The 6664-nt window shown below is 50.5% G+C and overlaps 1 protein-coding gene across 4 annotated transcripts in view; it reads right to left on the reverse strand.

The window, feature by feature from the left end:
• SFMBT1 (Scm like with four mbt domains 1) overlaps window positions 1–1238 on the reverse strand; it is a 115868-nt gene extending 114630 nt beyond the window's left edge. For 3 of the 4 annotated variants that reach the window (XM_045832466.1, XM_045832463.1, XM_045832464.1), the window contains exon 1: window positions 1013–1238. The gene's annotated coding sequence lies outside the window, so the exon portion shown is untranslated. Of the gene's footprint in view, window positions 1–152; window positions 476–1012 lie in introns of those variants that run through there. The other variant, XM_045832465.1, reaches the window with a different exon arrangement.
• Window positions 1239–6664: the final 5426 nt, after the last annotated feature.

The following is a 6664-nucleotide window of genomic DNA, read 5'->3' on the forward strand; positions in this document are numbered from 1 at the left end:
CCCCCAATAACCCCCACTAAATAAAAACCATCTGTGACAGGAGTGTCCTACTCCAACCCCAGCACCTTACAAAACCTGTAAGTGACCTGTGCTTCACGGCTTAGTTTTAGATCCCAGTGAACAGTTAACATCTTGTGAGAAACTTAACATACATCTTTTCCGCGGGAATTTATTTCTGTTCTCAGAAGGCGTCTCTGCTCCTCATAGAGCAGGCCTTGCTTCTTGAGACACTCTGCTCGCTTTTCCACTGCCTCCTTTTCAGTCTCTAAAAGGAGACTTCAAGAACAGAAATCGAAATGGTCACGGACTCCAGAGAGGTAGGTCGGGACCCAGGGTACGGCGAGCCTACTGCCCGCTAGAGCACCTCCTGGGGGAGGCCAGCTCAGTCCACCTCGCCAGCCCGAAGCAACCGGTAGTGGCAGCCTCTAGACGCTCCGCCACCGCTCAGAGGCCACCTCGGCCCTCCGAAGTTCGGACCAGCGCGCCCCCGGCCTCTGCTGCGGGTTCGCGCCCGGGCCCCAGAGCGAGCCCAGGGGGCGGGTCCGCGGGGGCTCGAAGGGCGGGAGTGCGGGACAAGCAGGGAGGGGCTTGTGGCGGGCCCAGCGCACCGGGAACTTGGGCGCTCGCCGGTGCCGATGCCGGGCTACTTTCCTTTCAAACCCCAGGGTTGCCGCGCATCCGAGGTGTCCACCCGCAGCTGCCAGCCACCGCCGCAGCTCCCCGCCGCAGCAAGGAACCCAGGCGCGCTCCTGTAGCCCGGCCCGCCGGAGCGCGGGGGCGCGCAAGGCCGTGCGCGGGCGCCGCTCTCCCCCACCGACCGCCCCCGCTCCCTGTGTGCCGCGGCCACCCGTTGGCGCCTCAGCCCGCGCGCCCTTTGGCTCACGGCGGTTTCCTTGGCAAAGTTGCGCTGCTGCGTCGAGGGGGGTTACAGCGCAGTCCTCCGCCCCAGCGCCACAGACGCCCCTTCAGGCCGCCGCGCGGGAAGGCCCAGCCGGCAGCCCCGCTTTTTTACCTGCCGGGAGTTTTCGCGCGCGCGTTCCTCAATCGCTCTCTTTTCCCCTCGCGCTCGTTTTCTTTCTTTCCTTCTTCTCGTTCCCCAGCACAGGCGCTTTTTCCGCTCACGCTGCCCCAGCTCACCCGCTCGCGCCCTCCTTCCTGCTGGGCTCGGCGGAGCGGGGCGGCCGGCAGCTCTCCCCGCCCCCCTCCACCCGCGCTCCGGCGGAGGCGGCGGCAGCAGCGCTCCGCGCTCCGACTCATTCCAATATGGCACGGGTGCAGGGCGCATGCGCCCGCACCCCCCCCCCATCCGCGCTCCTCCCGGCTGCCCGCGCCCCTAGCACAGCGCGCGTGTGGCGCCCCCCAGCCCGGCCTCTCCGAAGGCGCCCGTTAGTCGTTTCGCCCAACAGGGGCCTCGTGGGATGCAGGGGCCTCCGCGGGCTGATGTGCTGGGTGTCCAGCGCCACCGGCCAACCCGTCCCCTGTGTCACCAGCCCACAACTTACGGTGGACACCCCCAAGGCCGTGGCGCAGGGCTCGCGGCAACGCCTCCGGTCCCCGACAGCGCTGCGGCCCCACGCGGACCAGCCTTGATGAGGAGACTCTACCCCAGGGATCCAGCGCCCACCCTGACCCTGCTCAAATCCACGAGGGAAGGTTTCCCACGTCTCACCTCGGGTTTGTGGACCAAGCTTAGAAAACCTAGTGGCGTCCCCGGGTGGGTCCTGGCGTCTCGGCTGGGACGAAGCTCGCCGCTGTCGTTCGCACGTGACCGCCTCCGGCAAGATGGTATTAGAAAAGGAACGGACGGAGCGGAGTGGCAGCCAGTTCCCAGATGAGCGCCTGTCGCCACTGGAGAGGGCTGCGTCCTCCCAGCTTAGCCCACGTCGGGTGTCTGCGCGCATCCTTTGAGACCTGAAAAGGCACCCAAGAGCCAGGGTCGGCGAAGTCAGACTCCGGTCCTTAAGCTCACTCGAAGTCTCCAGGCTTCCGCCGGAGACGCTCTGTAAATCCACGAAGGGCGCAAGACAGAGGCTGAATTTGAGCAGCCGGGGGTCGGGACAGAAGCTCGCAGGTGACTGCAAACCGGCTCCAAAACAGGAGGTGCCCGCGGGCGGTAGTTCCCAGAGCACACCAATGCACCAGCGAGCGCAGATGCTGTTGGGACATTCCTATCCCCACCCGCTCTAGAAAGGTCTCTCCAGAAAGGAGCCCCCCCCCCCTTGCTGCGGGGACCCAGGAGTGCCCGGACTCTCGGGGCCCAGTTGGGAGTTTGGGGGAGGTCTTGGAAAGGGTGCTGATCGCTCGTGTCTTTCAGGAAGGAGGAGGTGCCCACCTCAAGGAGGAGGTCTAGGATGCCAGACGCGGGCTCAGGCCGCGCTGGGAAATACTACCCCACTTTACAAACTTGCTCAAAGTCCAGATTTTTCTATTTTACTTGACCACCACTGGAAAGACGGTATGATAACCAGAGAGAGAGAAAATTGTAAAAAGAATAAAGTATCCATAATACTATTACAGAATGCAACTTTTTACTAATAAAACCTCCCATCTGTATACATGTGTTTACACTGTTGCAACCACACATTCTCATTTGTGTTTGCTCTTCTCACAGTTTTCTTTTGTTTATATGATTCATTTTTAAGGTGTGCAGATATCCGCATCCATTCACTCAGCCTCCTAATAAGGTATATCTGGGTTCTTTACTGTTGTTTGCTGACATATGCTTTAATTCTGCACTAGGGACAAATTCCTGGAAGCCGAATAATCCAGATGAAATGCTAAGAAACTGCAGAGTGATCTTGCTCCTCAGTGCCAAAGGGCTTTCCCAAAAAGTTACCCAAGTCATTCTGCCGCCTCCTAGGAACAAGTGTAAGGAACTTAATATACATTTGTAAGCATTGGTTGACATTTCATTTTTCCTTATAATTTAGTAGTGTCCATTCATTGGTAGTTACTTAGCAGTTCCTAGATGACTTTTAAAATGAATTTTTCCACACATTTACTATCTGTATTCCCCTTTCTGTGAATGATCTGTTCATAGTCATTCATCTGTTGGGTATTTGAACCTCTTCTAACTTTGACTAAGGATTTTTAATATTATAGATATTATTCCTGTATCATCAATGGTGCAAATATTCCCCAGCCCATTGTTCAGTTTTGTTTTAATGTTCAATCTGCCATTCTAATCCTTTGTGATTTTCTATTGATTCAGTGCTGATAAAGTGAGCTTTCTTCCATCCATCTGATAGTTTATTTTTCTGCTAGTTTTCTATAATTTCATTTTACATGTAATTTTTTAATAAGTATCCATCCCAAGTTTATTTTGCTGTGTGGAGTAAAATATGGATTTCACTCACCACCCCCCAGCATCACCAATTTTTATTGCTTATGTAGACATCATTTACTAAATTCTTCCCTTATCCTATCTCTAGTAAAATCTTTTATGCTAGGTTTTTGATGTTGCTTGATCTATTTGTGAAGTCTCCATTTCCTTTCATAAACCTCAGTTTCAGCAGATACCGTATGAATCTAAATATTGGTTCTTTAAAATAGGATCAGACATGTCTAGCTTCCCCTTCATGAAGTCTTCTTTTATTCAGAATATTACATGTTATTCACACTGGTTTATGTGTCCATACACATTCTAGGTAATCAGGTAGAGGTTAAGAGTGCTGGCTTTGGAGATAAGACTATCCATGTTCAACACTTACCAGTCCTGTGATCTTAGCAAGTTACTGATCCCCTCTATAGGCCTTAGGGTCTCAGTCTATAAAAATGAGGATAAGAATGATACCTGCCTCACAAGCTCAATACCTAGCACATAGTAAATGTCAGCTGTTGTTACAGATATTTTTATCTAAAAAAGTGAGATTTTTACATGGAGTTACATTAAGTTGCTGAATTAATTTAACAAATCAAATATTCTATAGTATTTCATTTCCCCAACTAAGACATGTGCTATCTTTCAGTTTATTCACATAGTTTAAAATTCAGGCAGAAGCCAGTTCTCTTGTTGAACCCAGCCTCTCTCCACTGTTCACCTTCATGACCTTTGAGGAATAGGAAGAGCAGAGAACCACAGGGAACTGTTGAAAACTACCCTTTAAGAATCTGCCTTGTGCTAGGCTTGGTGTGGGCACACATGCATGGAATCTCCTTTAGCCTTTGCAACATCCCTCAAGGTAAGTTACGGCATTCCCTGCGGACAAAGAGCAAACTGGAAGCTTCCAGGTCACCCATAGCGAGAGACAGAGCTAGGCCACAGGCATGCCATTTCCTCAACCACTCTGCTACTTGAAAACTCAGTGGGAGTTAGTTACTCAGAGAAGAGTCAGCCTTCCACCCCCCACCCCCCTCTCAGAGGACTATGGAGAAAACTGACTTCTGGTCATGGCACACCCCTGCTTAAAAGCCTGCCATGGCTCCCTATTGCATTTTGAATAAGTCCAGAAGACTTAAGTATAGCCTATGAGACTGGCTCTGCTCACCCTCCAAACTCACCACTCACCTGTTAGCATTCACCTACCTTGTTTACTATGGTTTAGCTCCACCTGTCTCCTTTACATCCGTAAGTCCTTCCCATGTCAGGGCCCTGCACACTGTGTTCCCACTGCCTGGCACACTCTCCATCCCACTTTCTACACGCACCTTCATATAGTGGGTACCTTCTCATCATTCCAGTATCTGTTTAATAAAGCGACTTCTCCTCAGAGAAACTTCCTTGTCCACCCCACCTCCCTTTCCTAGCTGTCTCCTTCACAATTGTATTTATAATTTATATCTGTATTTGTTCGTTATTTGTTTGTGTTCTGTCACCCTGTCTAATTCCACAGACAGTCACCAGTCCCCCTGAGAACAGAGATGTGCCTGTCTCATTCACCATGAGGCTAGCCCTTTCCCTGACAGGCAGTGGGTTGACCAGAGCATGGTTACTAGGACAGCTGGCAGCATCCAAGACTGGAGGTTGGTATACCCATGAGTCCTCCTGACCATTCCCATCTTTGTCTCCACTTCCTCTTGTCTCTGGGGCATCAGGGTTAGAACCTTACATATCCCATATGAATCCTCTCTCCCCTGAGGCTTTGCCTGCTATTCCCAAGCAGTCCTGCTCTCTGCAGGTGAAAATCTACCCAGGGCCTTGATCTCAATAAGAACATGAAGGCCAGGCCTGGACCCTGGGGACCTGTAGAGCCCTCAGCCAGGGCATGGGGCTGTTTTCAAACCAAGAAGATCTTAAGTTCTGCCCTGGCTGGTGAGGCTCAGTGGACTGAGCACTGGACTGTGAAACAAAGGGTCACTGGTTCGATTCCTAGTCAGGTCACAAGCCTGGGTTGCAGGCCCAGGTCCCCAGAAGGGGGCACATAAGAGACAACCACACACTGATGTTTCTCTCTCTCTCTCTCTCTCTCTCTCTCCCCCCCTTCCCTTCTCTTTAAAAATAAATAAATAAACTGTTTTTTAAAAAAGAAGATCTTAAATTCTATAGACTTCCAGGCCCTGCTCTCATCAATTAGTGTCCTTCCTCGCTACTTAGTTGAGTGTTCCAGCTCCTTTCAATTAATGCAGGTGAGGCAAGTCACATAATAACTCCCCATGGCTAATTATCCAAGTGATCCATTAATCACCACCAGAGTCACACTCACCCAATGCCATTGTCCACTGAGGCCTGGTCCATTCTGCTGCCCTGATGGCACAGGCCACTGCCACATGTCTCCCAAACACCTGTCCTACTCAATCTCCATGTTTTGGCTCCTGCAAATCTCCCTACCAGGCATCCCTTCTCTCCTAGTATGCGTTGTAAGGGGAAAAGCAACAGAAACAGATAGCTTAGGCTCAAGTTCAGATTTAGTCATTGCTTCTTTATGACACCTTTATAGGACTGTTTCCTTCTCTGGGTCTCAGTTTCCTCATCTCTGTAAAATGGAGGTGAAGCTACCTATCTTGCCAGATCCTGAAAATCCAAGAACATAATGTCTATAAACACTCTTTGCAAACTGTAAAGCACAACAGAATTATGAGAAATAATTGGCCTAGTCCCTAAGCTACTCCTCCAGGAGGCCTCCCTAGAACCCTCCACTTCATTCTTCTGTTTTAAAAATTTTTAATTGTTATTCAAATACAGTTTTCTACTCCCCCCAGCCCTCTCCACCTCCCTCCTGTGTTTACACACACACACACACACACACACACACACACACACACACACACCCTGTTATTGTCCATGTGTCCTTTATAATTGCTCCTGCAAACCCTTCACCTTTTTCCCCTGAAATTCCCTCCTCTCTTCCCTCTGGTCACTGTCAGCCTGTTCTCAATTTCAGCGTCTTGGGTTATATTTTGCTTGTTTGTTTTGTTGATTAGGTTCCTGTTAAAGGTGAGATCATATGGTGTTTGTATTTCACTGCCTGGCTTATTTTGCTTAGCATAATGCTTTCCAGTTCCATCCATGCTGTTGCAAAGGGTAGGAGCTCTTCTTTCTTTCTGCTGCATAGAAATTCCATTGTGTAAATGTACCATAGTTTTATGATCCATTCATTTACTGATGGGCACCTAGGTTGCTTCCAACACTTGGCTACTGTAAATTGTGCTGCTATGAAAATTGGGGTGCATAGGTTCTTTTGCATTGGTGTTTCAGGACCCGCTTCATTCTTAATCTACCTAAGGC

The sequence above is a fragment of the Phyllostomus hastatus genome, unplaced genomic scaffold, assembly GCF_019186645.2.
Source record: "Phyllostomus hastatus isolate PE091 unplaced genomic scaffold, TTU_PhHast_1.1 phas_contig_16, whole genome shotgun sequence".
Taxonomy (NCBI): Eukaryota; Metazoa; Chordata; class Mammalia; order Chiroptera; family Phyllostomidae; genus Phyllostomus; species Phyllostomus hastatus.